This window comes from Eulemur rufifrons, chromosome 18 (genome assembly GCF_041146395.1).
Source record: "Eulemur rufifrons isolate Redbay chromosome 18, OSU_ERuf_1, whole genome shotgun sequence".
Classification (NCBI taxonomy): Eukaryota; Metazoa; Chordata; class Mammalia; order Primates; family Lemuridae; genus Eulemur; species Eulemur rufifrons.
Window position 1 is genome coordinate 49828903 of NC_091000.1, and position 24976 is coordinate 49853878.

A 24976-nucleotide genomic window follows, 5' to 3' on the forward strand; every position below is an offset into this window, starting at 1 on the left:
TGATGTTGTTTTAAACTTTTGCTAGTGAAGAATGAGGAACATAGACATACAAGATTTATATTTCATATTTAATAAAATGTAAAATAGCATCAATTGAAGGTACTATTATTTTATGTACCATGAAGAAAAAAAAACACAGATAAACTATGCTTTCTAAATATGTCAATTGTAAGACACATCTCAATTTCACTCTTTAAAATATGAAAACAGTGAGTCTTGGAATTGATTAAATATGGTATTATGTATATTTGTAAAATGTGAGTTAATGGATTTATTGTCCCTTCCACAGTAGTAATGCAAGGGCAGACACAAGTTTCCATTCAATCTGTTACATATGAACATGAAATTAAGGAGGTACAGAAAGAACCATTTATTTTGCAGGTCTTGAGACTAGGAGTGGAGTAGGAGAAAAGAAGACAAAGAGAAGGCTTGACAGAAGAGAGGATATTTGACTTAGGCATTGAAGGGAAAGGAAAACTTCAAGCATTGCTTCCAGAGGGTTGAAGTCTGGAAAGAGTTATGAATATAGAGAACATGGCTGGTAGATTTTTCATTTTACTAAAGCTTTAATGATGAGATAAATCTTTGAAAAGAAGGAAAACTCTGAAACCTGTTCGGACGTATGGCCTTGTAATTCATGGCAAGGATTTGAAGTTTAATCTGAAAAGGGTGGGGGGGGGGACTTTGAGTAGAGAGGTAATGAGTAGGGAGGTAATACTCTGATTATATTTAAATGATTCATTCTATAGGCTTTGGAGAGAGTATAGAGAGGCAAGTATGGAAGTAGAGAGATGGTGGTGATGGTTTGGGCTAAAGTGGAGATGATGGAGAAGGGAAGATGAGATGGGCTTGGTGCTATATATTGAAAGCTGAGTTGACAAGATTTGCAGATGGGATATAAGAGAAAGAGAAGCATAGATATAGACTCCAAAATGTTCAGCCTGAACAGCTAGGCAATAGGGGTGCTATTTACTGAGATAGAGAAATCTGGAGAGGAGCAGTTTGGAATTGAAAACAGACTACGACATGGCATATGTTTTGGGACATGTTAAATTTGAGATATTTACTAGACAGATATCTAAAATAATTGCCAAGTAAACAGTTTGGAGTTCAAGGGAGATGTTGGAGCTAAATATATACATTTGAGACAGCATATAATATTTAAAGCCATAAAATTGGATAAGATCTCCTACGGGCCTATTCCTAGCACTTTGGAGGCCAAGGCAAGAGGATTGATTGCTTGAGGCCAGAAGTTCAAGACTGGCCTAAGCAACATAATAAGATCCCATCTCTACAAAAAATAGGAAAATTAGCTGGGCATGGTGCGTGCGTGCCTGTAATTCCAGCTACTTGGGAGGCTGAGGCAGGCAGATCACTCGAGCCGAGGAGCTTGGAAATTGCAGTGAGCTATGATGCTGCTGCTGCACTCTAGCCTGGGCAGCACAGTAAGACCCTGTCTCAGAAAAACAAAACAAAATGAAACAAAGCCTAAAAGATCTCCTAGAAAATAAGTCAGGCAACAAAGAGAAAAAGTCCTATGATTGAACTTTAGATCCTTTAGCATTTGATTGTTAAGATGAGATGGATCCAGCAGAAGAATATGAGGAGTGGCCAGGAAGGAGAAATAACATCAGAGAGAGTGGGATCCTAGAAGCCAAGTGAAGAAAGTATTTTGTTGGGGCTCAGAAACTGCTACCCCAAAATATGGCATTTTGATATGCTGAACTGAAGAAGAAGCGTCAAGGTCTCTCTGACTTCCCTTCCCCCGCTGACACTCCCAAAGATGAAACTGAAGTTCCTTTATTTGCCTAAGATCCAGATCCACAAAAAGAAGCAATTGTTTTCACTTTCCCTCCCTGTAAGACCAAAAATGTAACCACATTTCACTAAATCCTTTCACAAGATAATGTACAAATTAACCTCTGTTCCTGGATCCATTCATTCTCCCTAGTAATCCTTTATTGCCCCTCAACAGAATTCCTCTTCTCCCCTCTCCCATAACCTGTTTTGCCAGGATAGTATATAAGCTTCTGAACTGTGTTGTGGCAGGGGGATGGGGTGGGGGAGGTGCGGTGGGGTGGGGGGGTGAGTAATCCCTCTGTGGTTTTCCCTGTGTACACGTTAATAAAATTTGTATCTCTCTTCTCCAATTAATGTGCCTTTTGTGAGTTGATTATTCAGCGAATCTTCAGAGAGTGAAGGGGAAGTTTCTCCTGGCCCTTATAGTTCCAAGAATAAGGAAGTGATAAATGTTAAATGTTACCAGTGGGTAAGCTGAGAGAGAAGAATTGCCCATATTGGACATGACAGTGTGGGACTTACCAGTGATCTTCGTGGGAGTAGCTTTAGCACTTGGATCATTGTTTTGCTTTTCATCTCAAGCCATGACAGGATCCCAGAAAATTTCTGCACCTACATAAAACAATTTAGCTTTAACATTCCTTAATCACTTTCTTTCCTTACCTCTTTAGCTCCGTGGCACATCAGTTACCTAATGTTAGCCTCACACTCTGGATTGTGTTTTCATCCAAAACTGTTTCACCTCAAAAATATTATGGTACCAATAACCCACTCTGACCATAGGCTTAAAGCTTTATACCCACTATGATTATATTCTTCCATCAGACCCTTCCTGGCTGCTCTTCTATCCAACCAGGATTATATAACTGATCATCTGAGACCACTATGACTAGGACTTGGGACATGTAAGACTCATGGGGTGTAATCATAGAAGCCACTTTGTTTTTGTCCCTTGCAGTCCTTTTAAGCCTGCTATGTAGGGCTAGTCCTTGTCCTGCCCCTTCAAAACTTGGGTAGGTTCCATGACTTTTCTGGTCCCTCATTCCTATGTTCTACTCTAGTCTCAATTCAGTGATTTAAAACGTACAGTTCATTTACTAATTTCAATTCAGTAATTTATAATGTAAGACCCAATATAGGAATCAACACTGCAATCTTCATTTAAAGGGAAGATTTGGCCCCTCTCTCCTTGTTGGGCTTGGAGGCAAATGGGAATTTTTGGTGCAGGTGGAGATCCTGCGCCAGCTCTCCTCACCCCTTCCTGCCACCTTTCTTACTCTGTGGCAGCTGTTTCTGACTCGCTGGGGTAGTGAGGCAAATCATGAGGAACTAGAGTTTTCACTGGAAAATGTCATCATGCTGTCTGGGCAGGGCAGATTTTGAACTCTCCCCTGTGGGCGAGTTCTATGGAGGACTCCCCCTTGCCTGCCCCAGGCCCACCAGGTTGCCATTCCCTTGGTAAAGGCAGTGTCCTGCCTCATCACTTTGAGCTCTGCCCCTTCTTGCCTTTAACTCTGCCTGACACACTGCTCTTCTGGGCAGGATCCTTTCTAAGACAACCCCAGGCTGATATTCCTGCTGTCACATCTGCACGACAGGAATCATGAGCCTTTAGAGGAATGTGGTTACTTCCCAGTGCAAAGCTGCTATTGCTTGCTCAAGTGTGAGTCTGAGAACGCTTCAAGCTCTTGGAATGGTCTTAAGAAGCTCCTCTCACTAGACTTCAAGTGAGTGGACAATGACTTCCCCCTACCCCTTCTGCTTATTGGTGACAGGGGTTGGGGAGGGGACTCAGACGACATAGTTTTTTCCACATCTTCCACATAATATCTGTCCCAAGTCTTCAGTCTTTTAAGCCTTTTATATTTTCCATCTGGGTGAGAGATCCAAGAGTTGTGTAATGTCTTCTCAAGTGAATTCCCTTCAGGATTTGCATCTGATACATCTGGCAGCTGACTTTGATGCCTGATAGCCTATTTGGCACCTCAGGGAAGCACCTACATTCCTTAACACCCTTGATTCTTTTGCACTTCTTTTTCCACCTACCGCTGCAATATCTTTTGCAGTTCTTTTATTCATTTGTTAATGCAGTCATTTATTTAGCAAATCTTTGAAAATAAACTATGTGTCAAATGTTATTCTGGGTTCTAGGGATAGAAGAGCGAATGAAACAAAGCCTCTGTCTATAGTGGGTTGAACAGGGCCCCCTCCCCCCGCCAAATACCTGTTCACCCAGAACCTCAGAATGCGACCTTATTTGGAAGTTGAGTCTTTGCAGATTTAATTAGTTAAGGATCTCAAGATGAAATCATCCTGGATTTATAGTGGGCTCTAAATCCAAAGACTAATGTCTTTATCAGAGAAAGGAGAGGGAGATTTGGACATTTGGACACAGAGAGATGTACACCATGTAAAGACAAAAGCAGAAATTGGAGTTTCACTGCTGCAAGCCAAGGAACACTAGAATCCCCCAGAAGCTGGAAGAAGCAAGGAAGAATTCTCCGCTAGAGCCTTTGGAGGGAGTGTGCCAACAACTTGATTTTGGTCTTTTGGCCTCCCGAACCATGAGAGAATAAAGTTCTGTTGTTTTAAACTACTCATTATGTGGTGGTTTGTTATGGCAGCCCTAGGAAAGTAAGACACTGCTTTCATGTAGCTTAAAGTCTAGTTAATTGGGGCCCCTACAAATTCAAAGCTCCAGCTCTGCCCTCAATACTGCCTGCCAATTATTTTCAACCCCCTCTTATTTTCCCCTAATATCACCTTTAAATCTTTTTTTTTTCTTTTCTTTCTTTTTTTTTTGAGACGGAGTCTCACTCTGTCACCCTGGCTAGAGTGCTGTGGCGTCAGCCTAGCTCACAGCAACCTCAAACTCCTGGGTTCAAGCAATCCTCCTGCCTCAGCCTCCCGAGTAGCTGGGACTACAGGCACACGCCACTATGCATGGCTAATTTTTTTCTATATATATTTTTAGCTGTCCAGATCATTTCTTTCTATTTTTAGTAGAGACCGGGTCTCGCTCTTGCTGAGGCTGGTCTCAAACTCCTGAGCTCAAACGATCCACCTGCCTCGGCCTCCCAGAGTGCTAGGATTACAGGCGTGAGCCACCGCACCCGGGCTTAAATCTTTACTAGTATCCTCAAGCCCCTTTTCCCAGCCAAGCTCCATTCTTTTATTTTAGCAGATAATGTATTCTTCTGTTACTTAAGATATAAAATAATTTTACAGTGTTGAGAAATACAATGGTATAAATCAAAAGCAGATAAGACACATTACAGGTTCATGTTTTCTTCCGGCTTAACTCACTCTAAATTTTGGCTTTTATGGTTCTTTAATATTTGCCTTCAGAATTAAAATCAAGGCTGGGCGCGGTGCGGTGGCTCAGGCCTGTAATCCTAGCACTCTGGGAGGCCGAGGCAGGTGGATCGTTTGAGCTCAGGAGTTTGAGACCAGCCTGAGCAAGAGCGAGACCCCGTCTCTACTAAAAATAGAAAGAAATTATATGGACAGCTAAAAATATATATAGAAAAAATTAGCTGGGCATGGTGGTGCATCCCTGTAGTCCCAGCTACTCAGGAGGCTGAGGCAGAAGGATTGCTTGAGCCCAGGAGTTTGAGGTTGCTGTGAGTTAGGCTGACACCATGGCACTCTAGCCTGGGCAACAGAGTAAGACTCTGTCTCAAAAAAAACAAACAAACAAACAAAAAAACCATTCAAAACAAAGCCTTCTTTCCCTAAATTCTGAGCTTTTAGAGGTAAATGCTCTTCCCTTGGGACCTCAGCTGTTTTTCTTGAAAGTATTCATGCATTCTGGTCCTTCTCCATTCTTTTAACCAATATATGCTAAGCACTGTATTTGACTCTGGGAACACAGAAAAGAAACAAATGATACTTAGCCTCAGGGAGCTTATATGTCAGGGACAGACATTAAAAACATGATTATACAGACAATTGTTTAATTTCACATGTGATGAGTGCTATGAAAGAACAGTTCAGGATTTGTAAGAGGTGAACCTAACATGGGAGGCCGGGGAAAGCCTCTCTTAGGAAGTGACACTTAGGCTGAGACAAAAAGGATGAATGAACATTAGTTGGATGAAGAGGAGAGGCTAAGAAAAATTTCCAGCCAGGGGAGAAAATGCGTGGGAAGACTAGTGTTTTTGGTGCATTGGAAGGATTATCAGAGGTGGCTGTGCCCAGAGCAGGGTAGGTGAGGAGTTGGAGGGATTCTCAATGAAGCTGCAGAGGTAGGTCATGCTGAGCTTTGTCAGCCTCTCCTCTCCTCCTCTCCTTTCTTCCGTCTTGCTTTCTCACCCAGGCTGGAATGCAGTGGCAGCATCATAGCTCATTGCAGCCTTAAACTTTTGGGCTCAAGCAATCCTTCTGCCTCAGCCTCCTGAGTAACTGGGACTACTACAGGTGTGCGCCACCACACCCAGTTTTTTTTTAAATTATTATTTTTTATCTTGCTATGTTGTGCAGGCTAGTCTCTAACTCTTGTCGTCAAGTGATCCTCCCACCTTAGCCTCCCAGAGTGCTGAGATTACGGATGTGAGCCACCAAGCCCAGCCTCTCTTGGGGCTTTCTGACTGCTCTTATCACCATTCTGAATTTGGGGAGGTTCTACTTCTTTTTAAAGTTCTGGCTTAGGCCAGAATATTTATTGAATTTCTAATTATACACCAAGCACTGTATGAAGAATTGCAAGTAGAAAACTGGAGAAACAAAGTCGGTACAATTTGTCTTATGGTTTTACTTTTCCACACTTATGCATCTTAACTGCCAGGTTTCCTCAGAGCAGTAGTTTTCAACTTTTTGTTTAAACATTAAAGACTCTTTGTATTATTTTTTTCCAAAGGATCTAGAAATTTCTACCATGTTGTATTAGATGAAATGAACTTCTATGTAATAGTGTCTACACTGAGTTTTTCATGTTAAGTGAGCCTAAAATATTTTATTGTAGATAACTGTTTCATTGTTATTAGATCATATTTGAAATGTTGAAAATAGCTTTCAGACTCTTTTTATTTTCGTAGAGCCTAAGGATTCAGGGATCCCAGGCTGGGGATCTTGGTCCTGAAAGAATTGCTTTTCCTCAGTTGCTGGAGGGATGACAATGTTGCAGTTAATCTGTTCTCCCTTTACTCCTCCTGCTCTCAAAGGAATTTTTGCTAGCAGGCATGTTTTCTAATGAAACTATTCAGACCCACCTGGAGTTAATTTAAGCAATTTCACTTTCCTCATATTTCTCCAAGGACAAGAATATGTATCTGAATTTATATCTCATAGTGGCTGTCAACCAAAACACCCAAATATATTTTCTATTTTGAAAAAGAATGACTAACCGTTGTAAGTGTATCATAAAACAAAATATATAACCTAAAAGAACATAATCAGACATGAGACTCAGTTCATAAGAATCATTCTTCCTAAATTTCTGATTTTATTGCTGGAATTTTAGTGAAAATGTATTTGGTCTTGCATTTAATAAATACCATTTATAAAGTTTAAGGTTTATATATTGCACATGAAAAGTAGACTATTCTTTTCTTTGCAGCATAATAGAATGTCAAAGAAAGAATATTCTTATATCAGGGTTTCTCAACCTCACCTCTATTGACATTTTGGCCCAGATGATTCTTTGTTGGGCATGAGTGGTGTTCTGTGCATTGTAGAATGTTTAACAGTATCTCTGATCTTTACTCACTAGGTCTCAGTAGCAGCACTCCCAGGAGTTGTGACAACCAGAGCAGATACGTCTCCAGACATTGCCACTGTTGTCTGAGGAGCAAAATCACTCCTGACTGAGAATCACCGTGTTTTATATAATAAAAGAGAAAAGGATACACAAACCCCCAAGCCATTTTTTTCCTTTTAGAAGATATAGCCCTTTAAATGTTCATAAACATTTTTTTCATATATGGTAGACATTAGAATTTGCAAAACTAATGGTACCAGACTTCAGCACTGAGTTAAATTTTATTTTTCTTTGTTTTTGTGACTTAAAAATGCATTCTGAAGTGTTTATGTCCATTATTTATATCCGGTATCCCAAACTGAAAGTTTAGCTTTTTGAATTATTTTCCTGTTTAAACAAAGCACCCACAGTGGTAAGCAGGCTTCTCTGGGGTCTCATGGGACCATCCATGAGCCATCCAAGATTCTAAGAGAGCTTTTCCTGTGTTTGAAGATTTTTTTAAGGAGTTTGGCCACAAGAGGGAGCACTATTCCTATGTTTGCTTATTTATGATTAACTTTTTTTTCCCCCCAAAATATTAACAGAATATAAATGTTTTAGGTCTCGTGGATTGCTTTTATAATGCTTGAGTCCCAGCTGATAATGTGATGCCTCCAGATTTGTTCTTTTTGCTTAATATTTCTTTGGCCATTTGGACTCTTTTCTGGTTCCAAAAGAAGTATAGAGTTTATTTTTTCTAGATCTGTGAAGTATGACTCTGGTATTAATAGTTTGATGGGGATTACAATAAATTTATAAATCACTTTGGGTAGTATGATCATTTTAATAATGTTGAGTCTACCTATCCATGAGAATGATATGTTTTTCCATTTTTTTGTATCCTCTGCAAGTTCTTTCCTCAGAGTTTCATAGTTCTCCTCGTATAAATCTTTCACCTCCTTGGTTAAGTATATTCCTAGGCATTTTGTTTTCTTTGTAGCTATTATGAATGGTATTGAGTCTTTGATTTGACTCTCAGCTTGACAGTTATTAGTATATAGAAAAGCTACTGATTTATGTGCATTGATTTTGTATCCTCAGACTTTGCTGAATTTATTTATCAATTCCAGGAGATTCTTGGTGGAATCTTTGGGGTTTTCTAGATACAAGATCATATCGACAAGGACGAGTGATAGTTTGACTTCCTCTTTCCCAATTTGGATACCCTTAATATTCTTCTTTTGCCTGATTGCTATAGCTAGGACTTCCAGCACTACATTGAATAGAAGTGGTGACAGTAGGCATCCTTGTCTTGTTCTAATTCTTAGAGGCAATGCTGTCAACTTCTCCCTATTTAGTATGATGTTGGCTGTGGGTTTGTCATATACGGTTTTTGTAATTCTGAGATATCTTCCTTCTATGCCTAGTTTGTTGAGGGTTTTTATCATAAAAGGGTGCTGGATTTCGTTGAAAGCTTTTTCTGTGTCTATTGAGATGATCATATGGTCTTTGTTTTTGCTTGTGTTTATGTGATGAATCACATTTATTGATTTATGTATATTGAACCATCCTTACATCCCTGGGATGAAGTCCACCTGGTTATGGCGGATTCTTTTTTTGATGTGCTTTTTAATTCAGTTTGCTAGTATTTCATTCAGGATTTTTGCTTTATATTCATAAGGGACATTGGTCTGTAGTTTTCTTTTTTTGTTATGTCCTTTCCTGGCTTTGGTATCAAGGTGATGATGGCTTTATAGAAAGTTAGGGAGGATTCCCTCCTTCTCAATATTATGGAATAATTTCTGTATTATGGGTACCAGGTTTTCTTTGTAGATCTGAAAGAATTCAGCTGTGAATCCATCTGGTCCAAGGCTTTTCTGTGGGGGGGGGAGGGTAGTTTTTTTTTATTACTGTTTGGATCTCACTGTTTGTTCTTGGTCTGCTCAGGAGTTCTATTTCTTCCTGTTTGTTTTGTGTTTCCAGGAACTTGTCCATTTTCTCTATGTTCTCTAAATTATCCACATAGAGATTTATGTAGTATTCATGGATGATGTTTTGTATTTCTGTTGTATCGGCTGTAATATCACCTTTTTCATTTCATTTCTTTTCTTTCTTTCTTTCTTTTTTTTTTTTTTTTTGAGACAGGGTCTCACTCTGTTGCCTGGGATAGAGTGCAGTGTCATCGTCATAGCTCACCACAACCTCACACTCCTGGGCTCAAGTGAACCTGCTACCTCAGTCTCCGAAGTAGCTGGGACTGCAGGCATGTGCCATCACGCCCCACTAATTTCTCTATTTTTTGTAGAGATGGGGTCTCGCTCTTGCTCAGGTTGACCTTTTTCACTTCTGATTGAGCTTATTTGGGTCTTTTGTCTTCCGTTTTTGGTTAATCTAGCAAGAGGTCTATCAATTTTGTTTATCTTTTCAAAGAAGCAACTTTTTGTTTTGTTAATCCTTTGTATTTTTTTTTCCAAGTGATTTAGTGCTGCTCTGACCTTCGTGATTACTTTTCTTTTGCTGGCTTTGGGTTTGGTTTGTTCTTCCTTTTCTAGTTCCTTGAGGTATGACATGAGGTTGTTAATTTGTGATCTTTCTGTCTTTTTGATGTAGGCAATGATTAACTTTTAATACATGCTTGTCAGAAAGTTAAATGATACAGGGAATTCCTATCTAAAAATCAGAAAGACAACTAGATTATACATCAATAATCTGACCATATCTCCATTCTTATAATGTAAGCTCATGCTACCTGCCACTGCATTTCTTTTTTTTTTTTCCTCCAGTTATAATTTTGGAAATCAGTAGCGTAAGCACCTGGAGATGAAAGATTGCTGCATCACAGAGATGTTTTAAAGAATTTCTCAGAATAAACATATTAAAACTAACATCTTCTGCTTTGAAGAAAACACATGCTATATGGTGACAGATGATAATTGGTGTAGCCTGTATATAGTATAGACAGGTATACTGAGAAGATGTCAAATATAGGACAGCATTTTTTAAAATAAGGGTTTAATCTCTGTCAAAACGTTTTGAGATTTTTGCTTGTGAAGATAGTAGACTTTAACAAGTATACATCTGTATGCTTTAACAAATAAATCTAGCTGGGTATAGAGGTACACGACTATAATTCCAGCACTTTGGGAGGCCAAGACAAAAGGATTGCTTGAGCCCAGGGCAACATAGCAAGACCCTGTCTTTACAAAAAAAATTAAAATTGACTGAGTGTGGTGGCACATACCTGTAGTCCTAGCCACTCAGGAAGTTGAGGCAGAAGGATGGCTTACGCCCAGGAGTTACAGGTTGCAGTGAGCTATAGTCATGCACTGGACTCTTACCTGGGCAACAGAGTGAGACCTTGTCTCAAAATAAATAAATAAGTAAAAATAAATCTACCTGCACTTCATATTGTAATATGCTTGAATTGGCTGTATGTAACAGCCAAGAATGATACAGCAAAGTTGATGAGAAATGACCTTAAAGTAATTTAGATTGGAGAGATAAAGTAGAGAAAAACTTTGTATGACATGGTGTACCATTTGTTAAATTGCACCATTTTATACATTTAGAAACCCAGTTCATCATAGGATATGCTACTGTACTTTCTACTCCCTTCTGCCAACACTATGTGAAGTCAGATCCAGGTATGTCTTACCTAAGATGATGTGAGAAGAACTTAATTTTGCTTTTCTGGGAAGATTGGAAATGGTTCTGGACTTACCCGGTTGACCAGAAATGGCAGTGAAGTTTTTAAACTGATAGAGATGTATCTGTACATTTTAATATAACCCTAATGCCTATGAAAAAGTCTCATAGTATCCAAATTTCAATACTGGGTGGCAGAACTTAAGCTAACCAGAAAATGCAAAGAATGGGTTTCAGGTTTAGTTGATGAACAGTTAGCCCGATCCCATGTTTGCTTCTACCCCTTTTATTGGGAATGTTTCTGAACTATATTTTTCTTTTCTACAACAGTAAACAGTGTTTCTTTGTAATCTGGGCTGTTTCTAAATGTAATTTCTTATTTGTTAATACCCTAGAACTAGTTCTTATATCAGGTAAACTTACTTTTAGTTTCCATAATACCTTAAAATCAAAATTAGCTGATATGAGGACAGTCCCCAACTTTTATAATGGTTCAACTTAACAATTTCTCAACTTTACAATGGTGTGAAAGCGACATGTATCCAGTAGAAACCACACTTCAAGTACTCATACAACCATTCTATTTTTCATTTTCAGTACGATATTCAGTAAGTTGCATGAGATATTCAACATTTTGTTATAAAATGAGATTTGTGTTAGATGATTTTGCCCAACTGTAGGCTAGTGCAGGTATTCTGAGCATGTTTAAGGTAGGCAAGGCTAAACTCTGATGTTCGGTAGGTTAGATATATTGAATGCATTTTCATTTTTTCTTTCAATGTATTTATTTCAGTCACAATTAAATGCATTTTCAACTGAGGATGCTTTCAACTTGCAATGGGTTTATTGGGGTGTAACCCCATCATACATTGAAAAGTGTCTGTAAGGGAAGATGATTGGATCTTGAGAAGGCAGCCACCAGCTTTCTTCCTCCTCTACTGGGAAATTTAGTCATTTCAGAGGTTGGGAAATGATGATGGCAACTAGGGCATAGGCTAATTAGGGAAGACCAAGTGGTGGCAGACTCCACTTGTACATACACGTAAAACTGTAGGTGAGATTTGTCAGTACTTACCCTGCAGACTGGAATGACACTCTTCTTTTTTTTTTTTTTTTTTTGAGACAGAGTCTCACTCTGTTGCCCAGGCCAGAGTGCCGGGGCATCAACCTAGCTCACAGCAACCTCAAACTCCTGGGCTCAAGTGATCCTCTTGCCTCAGCCTCCAGAGTAGCTGGGACTACAGGCATGTGCCACCATGCCTGGCTAATTTTTTCTATATATTTTTAGTTGTTCAGCTAATTTCCTTCTATTTTTTAGTAGAGGCAGGGTCTCGCTCTTGCTCAGGATGGTCTTGAACTCCTGAGCTCAAATGATCCACCCACCTCGGCCTCCCAGGTGCTAGGATTATAGTGCTAGGATTACGTGCCCGGCCTTGCAATGACACTCTTCTCACAATCTAAGATGCCTGTGATTACAAGATGTGCCATTACTTTACGTGCCCTCAACAAAATAAAACTTAATTTTATAATTAAATAATGACATAATACTTTCTTATCACATGGATTTTCAATAATTTTATATTTACTGAAAGTCCTTCCTTCCTTTTCTTTTCTTTTTTTTCATTTTTTTGAGACAGAGTCTTGCTCTGCCCCTCAGCTAGAGTCCAGTGGTGTCATCATAGCTCACTGAAACCTCAAACTCCTGGGCTCAAGCGATCTTCCTGCCTCAGCCTCCTGAGTAGCTGGGACTACAGGCATGTGCCACCATGCCCTGCTAATGTTTCCATTTTTTTTTTGTAGAGATTGTGTCTCTCTATGTTGCTCAGGCTTGTCTTGAACTCCTGGCCTCAAGCAATCCTCCTGCCTTGGCTTCCCAAAGTGCTGGGATTGCATTCATGGACCACCATGCCCAGCCTGAAAGTATTCTTTTAGATTTGTTTAGACATAGATTTTTTTTTTATCATATAACATTCTTGTACATTAATGAGAAAATATAAGCAAAATATTGGTTAAGGCATTCCTAAAACTTCTTGTTTCAATACTAAATGATGGTATAATCTTAAAGAAATTCATTTTAAAGTCAATTAAACATAACATCTGAGGTACTAACCATGCATATATCTCAGCTAAAGTGGTGACAGTGTGAACAATGTGACCAAGTTCTCACATGCTCATGCGATACACCTATGCTGTGACTACCACCTGGCCAAGACAGTTAATTGTAAGATTTCATTGACTGTCAGGCACATCCTGGCTTCAGAGATTTAAAGATGTGAAAAAAATGTGCATCTTGGAATAAATGAAATGTGGTGACTTGTTTCTTCCTTCCTCTTCTCTTTCTTATGGTTTGAATAAATTCCTGACATTAATTTACTTTGCCATTTGTCTCTTTCAAATTAAAATTGAGTTAATCATGGTTAAAAATCAATCAGGCAGGGTTCAGGGTGTGTTGAGTTTTTATTAGGTAAGATTTTACTGCATTTTAACTTAAGTGTTCTTAAAACCTTTTTATTTATTCACATAGATGCTTTAAAATGCACTTTTCAAATCTACACACAGTATGGTCTTACCACATTCTCTGAAAATGTTGAGAAATGATCGAAAATGTTATAAAAGCGGGGAGTTGAAAATGGTACATTGTACAATCACTAAAACTTCTGTAGTTAGTTTATAATTAAGGTAGAGCTCAATCTATGTGAGTAGAAAATATTAGGGTGGTCATGGTCTTACTGACTGACATAAATGTCTTAAATTAGAATTTTCAAACTTGAATGATACCAGAATATCATAGTTCATTAAAGCAACCCTTTCCATTAATTCCAGAAACTGGACTCCGGTTAACTAATAACTTCTGTATCAGTGACATAATTTCCTGCTAAATTGTTATTTTGTAATGGTTAACTTTGTCTCTTAGCTGTTCACAGCAGGGGGTAGTTTTCTTTCATCAGTCTGCTATTCATTATGATTCACTGTGACTTCAGACATTTTACCTTATAATAAAATAAAAACCTTCCGGATATGAAGAGATAGTACTGTTTCACCTCAGTAATTGTCAGTGAAGTAAGAAAAATCCTTGAAAGTTACTGACTAAAAAACTGATAGTCCATACTGGACTATCCCAGTAGCAGTCTTTTGATAATGATATAGTTAGACTCATGGCCCACCTAAGCACAATTGTTGGTGTTAAAGGACAGTGAGAGTCTTTTGAAATTAAACAACGAAAAGAGCATTATGTTCTGAGGTTGAGTAGAATTAAGGTCAGTGGAGAAAGTTAGTCTGTTGGTAGTGCGAAAATATGAAAGGAGCCCTTGGAATATTTGAGGCGGGGCTAATCCAGTTTCATTTCATTGTGCTATTGCTCAAAATCTGAATTATAAAAGGATTAGCACAGTTTATCATAGTTAACAACAACAATAAAAAAAATCAGCAACCTCAGGCATGCATTACTCTAATTTTCACTTTTAAAAAATTTATTTATTTTTTAAAAACCTTATCCAGAGCACAATTTCACTTTAAAAAAATATAATAATTTGGATAGGCAGCAAGCCAAATCATAAACCTAGAGTATCTTGAATTCTTTAGGGGAAAAAAAGACATTTACTGCTTGACATACTTTGGCTTTATTTTTTTAAACACCACTTCTGACTAATATAAGTGAGATATCTATACCTGTTTACTTAATGATTATGCATATACATAATTAAGAGCTAAGAGATAGAAAAACTTAGTTTGATGCAGTAACTAGTACTTAATATCATTCCTGATATATTTAGTGGAGTTTATAGAGTCAAGCAGAAGAAAAAGAGTGACAATCTTATTAATTCCTAATCTAAGAGAGTCTTGCTCCTGTTAAGAGTGACAAAGATAGGCCGGGCGCGGTGGCTCACGCCTGTAATCCTAGCGCTCTGGGAGGCCGAGGCGGGTGGATTGCTCAAGGTCAGGAGTTCGAGACCAGCCTGACCAACAGCGAGACCCCGTCTCTACTAAAAATAGAAAGAAATTATCTGGCCAACTAAAATATATATAGAAAAAATTAGCCGGGCATGGTGGCACATGCCTGTAGTCCCAGCTACTTGGGAGGCTGAGGCAGTAGGATTGCTTAAGCCCAGGAGTTTGAGGTTGCTGTGAGCTAGGCTGATGCCACGGCACTCACTGTAGCCCGGGCAACAAAGCGAGACTCTGTCTCAAAAAAAAAAAAAAAAAAGAGTGACAAAGATAATTTAATTGTCAGTGAAGGGAATGGAGAATTGCCTGAAGTATTGAAAGGATTTTGGGCTTAGGTTGCCTAGTTTCCTGAAAGTTCTTTTCTCCCTGTGGCTGGACTGTTAAAAACCACCATGGAAGAGAAATCACTTTGGTTAAATAGCTTTTTCTGAAATATCAAAGTATCACAACAAACTCCTGGTGAGAGAGAGTATATTGTGCCACAAATAGAATTGCTCAAAAAAAAGTTTTAATATTGCATCTACTTCTGCAGGCATGAAAAATCAGCAGAGCAGGGTCCTCTACCTCCTGTTGAGGCAGATATCATTTAAAAAGCCAATCTCTTTTTTAGATTCCACATATAAGTGAGATCATACAGTATTTGTCTGTGTCTGGCTTTTGCGGTAATGAGATGAATAAGTTCTGGGGATCTAACACATAGCATGGCGACTATAGTTAATACTGTATGGTAGACTTGAAATTTGCTATGAGAATAGATTTTAAGTGTTCTCACCACACATACAAGGAATGGTAACTATGTGAGGCGATGGATGTGTTAATTTGTGCAAATTATTTCACAATGAATATATGTATCAGATCATCACTTTGCACACCTTAAATTTATACATTTTCTATTTGTGAGTTATACCTCAGTAGAGCTGAGGGAGTGGGGGAAGAACAAGCCAAAGCCAAGTTCTTTGCTCTGGTCCTCACTCACCATAATGGGTCAATTCTCATGGGGTTCTGGTTTTCTGTAACTATAGTGTATATTTTATTCTTCAGTTTCCAGAAATTGGAGCATATGGGAACAAAACAAATTTGTGATACTAATTATGTACACTGCTAACACGTACACTGAAACACATCAGAGTGAATGAATTGACGATCACTGTAGCCCTGCCTCCTGCCACATCCCCGTCTGGTAGGGAGCTCATGCGGCTGAACTCTCACCTAAAGGCTCCTTGAGACATTTGATGTTAGACATGTCTTCATTCACCACAGGCTTGAAACGCATCTTCGGTCCATTCAAGACCTGTAGGTCTATCCACTTCCACAGAAAAGAAGTAAATGGGAATAACTAATAAATGTAAACCAAACGTTCTTTAAAATAAACCATGTGCAAAATAAAGAGGGTGGTGATTGGCTAGAATTGGCACTTCCAGAATTACAAATAATGCATGTTAGAGGCTGACTTGTGTCCTCCCCCAACGTTCATATGTTGACATCCTAACCTCCAGTATCTCGGAATGTGACTGTATTTGGAGATAGAGTCTTTAAAGAGGTATTAACTTAAAATGAGGTTATTAGGGACTCATGTCTATAATCCAGGCACTTTGGGAGGCCAAGATGGGAGGATCACTTGGGCTGAGGAGTTCAAGACCAGCCTAAGCAGCATAGCAAGACCCCATCTATACAAAAAAATAAAAAAATTTAGCTAGGCAGGATGGTGTGTGCCTATAGTTCTAGCTACTCAGGAGGAGGAAGCAATTTAAGATCAATTTTGAGAACATCCTTGTGAAATAGATGCACATTTTTACTTAGTTAAGAGATTTAAATAGTTTGATAAATGCATTGTAATGTGTAGGCATGTTAAAATATAATATATCTCTGGTCAGCAATTTTCTTAATTTCTCTCCTTCAGTAAAAGTCTATCACTACCAATAAATATCGAGCAAGTCAGTTTCAGAGGTCAGATTCTGAAAAAAGGCCTGAAAAAGGAACCCTCGGCCAGGTACAGTGGCTCAAGCTTATAATTCCAGCACTTTGGGAGGCCAGTGTGGGAGGATTGCTTGAGGCCAAGAGTTCAAGACCAGCCTGGGCAGCATATGGAGACCCCATCTCCGCAATGAAAAAAAAATTAGGTGAGTGTGGTGGTGCACATTTATAGTCCCAGGTACTCAAAAGACCGAGGCAGGAGGATCCTTTGAGCCCAGCAGTTCCATGCTGCAGTGAGCTATGATTGCATCACTGCACTCCAGCCTGGGCAACAGAATGAGACCCTGAGATCTTGTCTTTAAAAAAAAAAAAAAAAAGGTACTCTGGCATCTGGAATATTTAATATTTAATTTTTGGTCACGTTCACATGCTATATGTTATAGGAAAAGGACCAATCCTTCCAAGAGTAAAGTTTTGTTCCTAACTGACCTGTGGCAGCTACATGGTCCATCTGACATGTTTATTGACTCAAGAGAATTTGACTGTGCTTGAAAATCTCAGGCAATTTTTTCTTTCTTGCTGTGAAATAATTGTCTAGAGACAGGAGAATCCTCCAGGTGGCTAGTTAAATGCCTCCAGAAGGCCTGGGACATTGATGAATCCCTCTGAGAATTTCTGTAGTTTACAAGTGGCCGTCTTGGTCAAAGAATCTCGTTAATCAGATCCCTCAGAATGGCATCTCCAAAGCGGTGTGTTTGTGAAGGGAATTGTAAAGGAGATGTATTGCTGCACCTCAGCTTTTCTGGGTGAAACTCTCTAGTGCAGAGAGTGTCTCATCTTTAAAAAAAAAAAAACCCATATTAATATTTAAAATAGTTTCTAATTTGCATTATTAGGATCTATTAATTTTTTTGCACACCCCTACCTCACTCTCTCTCACATCTCAAACTCCTATATTTTCAGGATGGGGTAAAATAGGACAAAATCAATAAGCACAGCTTGCCAGGCTCTTGCTTCCGTATGAAAAGTACATGTGTATCCCATCCCCTCCCCCACAACTCCCCCAGTTATTTCTAGAAGTTCCAAGGGAACAGGCTCTTAACACTGCACAGCTTCTACATGTTCCTTGTTCTCTGCTCTGGTTCCTTTTGGTGCTATTTCCGACTGAGCTCTCTGCTGCTTGTGCAGCCGGGTGCCGGCTTCCGGACACCTTTACTGCTGTGGGGTGACGCCGTCTCCTGCTGGGCACCATGCCCTGGTGCCACGCTAGAGTCCTCAGGGTCCTGGGGCCCTGCCAAGGTGACTCTGCTCCCTGCACCAGAATGAATACCTCTCGCCTTCCCCCTCCCGCTTCCACGTTATATTTTACACACAGGACAAAAGAAGGGCTGTTTGTGCTCAGTGCCTTACAGAATTATTTTGAATACTTATTTCAGGTTTTCCTTATAGCCACATCCAATCCTCCATGAGTTAAAGGAGATCGGAAGCTGGCAAATGTGATGCTTCGTTTAAGACGGCCCTTGCATGGTCTAGGCTCTGTACCTGAGACCAGTTTTATTCTCTTACTTCTTTTTACTTCAGGATGAGTATTTTTTTCAGGAGATGCCTTAGTTTCTCCTAAAAATATTCCTGGTGGGTCCACGTAACAGTCTGTCAGACATGCTCAGACATGAGTCTCATACAGCTGAGACTCAAGCGAGGACTCACCCTCCCTCCCGTTCTTTCCTTCCTTCTTTCTCCCTCACTTCTTCTCTCCTACTGCCCTTCATATCTCTCTCGTTTCTCACACACACACACACACACACACACACACACACACACACGGTATTCACTCATTCGCTGAGCGCCACCTACCCGCCAGGCACTGCTGTAAGCACTGCAGATAGAGCAGCGACATGATAGACAACGTCCCACTTCCCTGGACATTGTGGAGAGTGATAAATGCTGGGACCAGGACATACAACAGGGTACTGTGACAGACGGTGACCAGGGGCTGATTTATGTGGGTGATGAGGGAAGGCCTTTCTGATGAGGCAAACATTCAGCTGAGATCCGAATGACAAGAAAGATCCCATTACATAAAAAGCTGGCATTCGAGCCTCCCATGCAGAGAAAATAGCAGTATTTTTACTTTATTTATAGTATATGTCATAATCTACCTCTGAGAGCTCCCCTTGCCCCTGAAGATGTAAGAAGAGGGGTTTTGAAGAGAACCCATGCCTGGTTGGCTCGTTCCACTCACCCAGAGGTGACACTGGAGCCCATCTGAGCAGGACCCCATGCGAGTGACCCTGTCTCACAGGCTCTCAACTGCGGGAGCCTCCGCAGGTCCCTCTCGGGGCACAGCCACATCCCTAAGTCACCACGTACTCTAATGGGGCCTCTGGGCATATGGTTTTCAGGCTTCTCGCTTCACTCCACAGGGAGGGGAGCTTCAGGGAAATTTCAGGCCAGGTGCAGAGTCACAGCTGAGAAGGGGGTGGCGGGAAGCTCACGTTCCCTTTACTCCAGGGAATTCCAGATCCCACATAATTACGCTCCCGAAGATGAAGAGCAGGAATTTCTCTGTTCACCACAGGACCTCTCTGACGGAGCCAGAGTGTGAAACCTGTCCCTCCCCGTGGGTGCCTCAGCCACAGCCACAGCCCTCCTCGCTGTCTCCTGGGTCAGAGACCACTCTTTGCCTTTGGGATCCTCCCAGGAGTGTCCCTTCAAATTGTCCTCGCTCATCTTCTATCTCTCACTAGGACACCTTTGATTTTCTCTCCATCTCTTCACTCTCTCACACTCAGTCGATACTGAAGGCCCAGCTCAAGACCCACCTCCTCCGGCTGGCCCTCCTTAAAGTGCTAGGATTACAGGTGTGAACCACTGCGACTGGCCATTTTTCTTTATTTTTAAATGTAATATATTTTCCATTTATTGCTTATTCATGAGATAATTATTTAGTACTTATTATATGCCAGCCTCTATGCTAGGCACTGGTAGGATGCTGTTGAATAAAATAGACACAATCCCTTCCCTTAGTGAATTTATACATATAAACATGTAACAAAGATTAAATATACATAAAAATTTATAATTAAATATATATCATACAAAAATTTACAATCACAATTGGCAAAACCCAGGGAGGAAAAATATGTAATCTGTGGGAGGCTTATTCTGATTTGGGTGGTGGGGTTAGAAAAGGTTTCCTGGGAAAATGACATTTATCTATTTTTTTATTTTTTAATTTAATTTTCATTTATTTTTTTCCACCTTCTCCCATGGGAAGTGACATTTAAGTTGAGACTTGAAGTATCGGTTGGAGGGAGCCAAATAAATGTCTATGGGGAATATAGGGCCACAAAGTATTAATATGTCCAAAGGGATATTCAAGGAAGTAGAAGGAGAAGTCTTTTTTTTTTTTTGGAAGGGCATGATAGTTTATTTTAAAAAATTGTATCACATTGATCATGATGACCAGCATAGACATGATAATGGCTATTCTCTTGGGTGTTAGCATTGCAGCATGTTTATATACTGAAATGTTTCAATAGGACCAAGAACATTAGAGAATAAAGATCTTAGATGAAAATGAACACTAATAATTCTGGTATCCTCCCTCACAGAATTTAAACCCCTTATGAGGTAGTGGCATTGTAACGTTACATAGTTATGAAGAATGAAAGTTCTTTTAGAAATAGGCAGCATGAAATTATACTTCTTTACACTTTCATCTTTAGTTTTTATACTTTAAGTTATGTCCACGCTGGTTAAAGTATAATCATATAAGACATCTCAGATAATTTCCATGCTACCATTGCACAAGTTCACTGATTTTATTTTATTTTTTATTTATTTATTTTTTTTGAGACAGAGTCTCACTCTGTTGCCTGGGCTAGAGTGCCATGGCATCAGCCTACCTCACAGCAACCTCAAACTCCTGGGCTCAAGCGATCCTCCTGCCTCAGCCTCCCGGGTAGCTGGGACTACAGGCATGTGCCACTATGCCTGGCTAATTTTTCTATATATATTTTTAGCTGTCCATATAATTTATTTCTATTTTTAGTAGAGGCGGGGTCTCGCTCTTGCTCAGGCTGATCTCGAACTCCTGGGCTCAAACAATCCGCCTGCCTCGGCCTCCCAGAGTGCTAGGATTATAGGCATGAGCCACTGCGCCCAGCCCAGTGATTTCACTTTAAAAAACAAAATTGAACCACCATCAAAATAAAGAGGCAAATAAGAGTGAGTTTCAAATTATTTGAAAAGCATAGTGCTTATGTCCAGAGGAGAAGTCTTGGGAATGGAGGCAACAACAGCAGTATATTCAGGACTTTGCAATCAATGTTGATGATACTCGATTTCCATCTTCAGAAAAATGATGAGCATTTGAAGAGTTTTAAGCTAAAAAGTGAAATGAATAGATTTTTTTTCTCAACAATCTTTCAGGCTGGCTTTTCTGTAGAGAATGGAGAGTAGGGAAGTAAAACTGAAGACGGGGTGACCTTTTTGGGGGACGATGATATCCTGAATTCAAAAAAGTGCCAATGGGTTTGGAGATAAGCGAATGCATTCAAGAAATATCTGAGAGGTAGAATTGATAGAACTTGGTGACTGGCTGAAGAACGCTTATAAACCCAGGATGTGATGTAGTCTGGTTTTAGTACAGTGTTATATCAAAATACTTATTATTTCATCAGAAATATATCAATTAAAAGCACTTCAGAAACTTAGTCAGGCTCTTGAGGAAATGTCAAATGCCTTGGTGGTATTATTATTGTTATTTTTTGAGACAGGGTCTTGCTCTGTTACCTGGGCTAGAGAGCAGTGGTGAGATCATAGCTCACTGTAGCCTTGAACTCCTGGGCTCAAGTGATCCTCCTGCCTCAGCCTCACAAGTAGCTGGGACTACAGGAGCATGCTACCATACTCGGCTAATTTTTAAGAAAATTTTTGTAGGGACAGGGTCTTGTTATGTCGCTCAGGCTGGTCTTGAACTCTTGGCCTCAAACAACCCTCCTGCCTCAGTCTCCCAAAGTGTTAGGATTACAGGCATGAGCCATCACACCCAGCTGGTGGTATTATTTTTAATGCATGGCAAAACTTCTTTAAGAATGCTCTTTGGCCATCTCTCCCATTCTCAATGCCTTTCACATATGTAGGAAGAAGCTTAAAAACAAAACTCTCTCTTCCTTTTCTCTGTGTGTTCTCAAATGTTCCCCAGCCTCCACTTGAAGTGGATCCTCTTTCCATCTCAGCTCTTCATGATCAGGGTTTATCTAACATTCCTGGCTTCCTAAAACCTTGTTCCTTTGCTCAATGTTGGGATTCTGTACAAGAGAGAAGAGCTCCAAAACCAATTCAGCAAGCAAAAAGAGGAGGACAAGAGACTGCAAATACATGACTGCTTTTGTTGTTTTTCTGCAGCAGTTAAATGTGTTCTGTGAAGAAGAAAAATGTGTTATGTTCCAGCTTTGAGCAAATGAGGGTCCATTTGTGGAGATAGGAAACATAGGAAAAGTGGTTTTGAGAAAAACATGAGATCATGTGAATGTCTTGAGTCTAGGCTGTCTTTTAGATAGTCAGAGAAACTATCCAGGAAAATAGTGTGCTGGGAGCTACCTTGTACTGGCTTGTGACAAGTCAATTGTGAGAGTCAACTGTTAAATTTTCAGGAATTTTAAATATGGTCATTATTAAAAATTGTGTAAGCATATATTTAAATAGATTGCATTGAAAACAAAGATAATAAATACTCAAAACTCATCCTTGCCTACATTTTACTACTGTCTGTGCTCTTAAAGTTATGTCTATTGCATCTGTTGGTGGTAATGCCATACAATGGCTTGCTACTGTGCAGTTCTTGCCGTCAGTGATGTCAGATTGGTAACTGAAAATTGGCCATATTTGGAGTAAACTACAGAGATTGGCAAATGCTATGACTCAAGGCCCTCCCTTTTCCTCTGAGAGCCAGCTGTTAAACATTTATCACCACATCATGTCTAAGAGGGAGCTGAATAAATGAATTCACGCTCAGGAGACATCTAGACTGGAGACACCATTGTAGGAGGCATTAGAATATAGATGCAGGCTGCTCCGAGTGCAGTGGTGTTTACAACTAATTGATCACAACCAGTTACAGATTCCTTTGTTCCTTCTCCACTCCCACTGCTTCACTTGACTAGCCTAGAAAAAAGAAAAAAGAAAAAAAGAAAATAGATGCAGGGTGGCTTCATGGGCTAGTGACAGGGTCCCACACCTGGAAGGATGCTGTGCTTGGTTTAATGCTCTGCTGTTGCCATCTTGAAATTCTTAATTTTTGAACAAGGGCCACATGTTTTCATTTTGCACTGGGGTAGTATAAGATCACAGGGAGTTTTAGGCTGTTTTTGGTTGCTTAATTTATTGCCTTCCCATTCCTCAAAACAGGTATTCTGTCTTACTTACCTGGTAGCACATTTTCATAGATATTTTACCCACCCATCCCTCAATCTGTATATTCTCCACAACCAGCATACAAAATTTCCCTCTTCTATTAGGTCATTAAATATGAAATGTTCGATTTTGAATCAAAAGTTTAATCTATTATATCTCAAACAAAAAGCAGTACAATTAATCAAAGTATATGTCTAAACTATCGACACAGTTTTGATAGCTTAACGGTAGCTTGTTTATGCCAGCAGCAAAGAAGCCTGGAGAGCAAGTGACAATGAAATCACAAAAAGTGTTTCTCACAGCTTGTTGAGAATTGAGTATTTTTTTCTTGTAAGAAGGGGTCCAAAGGCTGGAAGAAGTGGTAATCAGTTGATGTAAGGTCTAATGAATACGGTGGATGACAGAGTTTCCAAGTCCAGTCTCTGTAGTTTGAGCAGCGTTGTTTGTGCGACATGTGATTGAGCGTTGTCTTGCAAGAGGATTGGCCTGTCTTTATTGACCAATCTTGGGTGTTTAATAACAAGAATCCTCCTCAATTCATCCAACTGGTTGCAGTAGACATCCACTGTAAGGGATTGACCAGGTTTCAGGAAGCTGTACTGGATAATACCAGTGCTGGGCCACCAAACAGGCACCATTAGCTTTTTTTGATGAATATTTGGTTTGGGACCGTGTTTCAGCACTTCATCTGATAATTGTGCAGAATGCTTGTGATTGTCAAAAATAATCTATTTTTTATCACACGTAACAATATGTTGTAGAAATGGTTTGCCTTTATGTTGTGACAGCAAAGAAAGGCAAGCTTGGAGACGATTTCTCTTTTGATGTTTGTTTAATTTATGTAGTACCCATATATCCAGCTTCTTTACCTTGTCGATTTGTTCTACATGGTCTAATATTGTTGGAATAGTAACTGCAAACCTTGTTGTTAATTTATGCATAGGTTGAGATGAATTTGCTTCCCCTACAGTTTTTAGTTTATCATTATCCACCTTGGTTTCAGGTTGTCCATGTGGCTCGTTTTCAAGATTAAAATTACCAGAACAGAAATTTTTATTGTTTTTTTTTTTTTGTTTGTTTGTTTTTTTTTGAGACAGAGTCTCACTCTGTTGCCCAGGCTAGAGTGAGTGCCGTGGCGTCAGCCTAGCTCACAGCAACCTCAAACTCCTGGGCTCAAGCGATCCTCCTGTCTCAGCCTCCCGAGTAGCTGGGACTACAGGCATGCACCACCATGCCCGGCTAATTTTTTCTATATATATTTTTAGCTGTCCATATAATTTCTTTCTATTTTTTAGTAGAGATGGGGTCTCGCTCTTGCTCAGGCTGGTCTCAAACTCCTGAGCTCAAACGATCCGCCCACCTCGGCCTCCCAGAGTGCTAGGATTACAGGCGTGAGCCACCGCGCCCGGCCCAGAACAGAAATTTTTAAATGATCGGTGTACTGTATGTTCATTAGCCATATCCTTTCCAAACACTTTGTTGATATTTTGAGCTGTCTGTGTTGTATTGGTTTTATGATGGAACTCATATTTAAAAATAATACAGATTTTTGACTTATCTACGGTTGTACAAAAA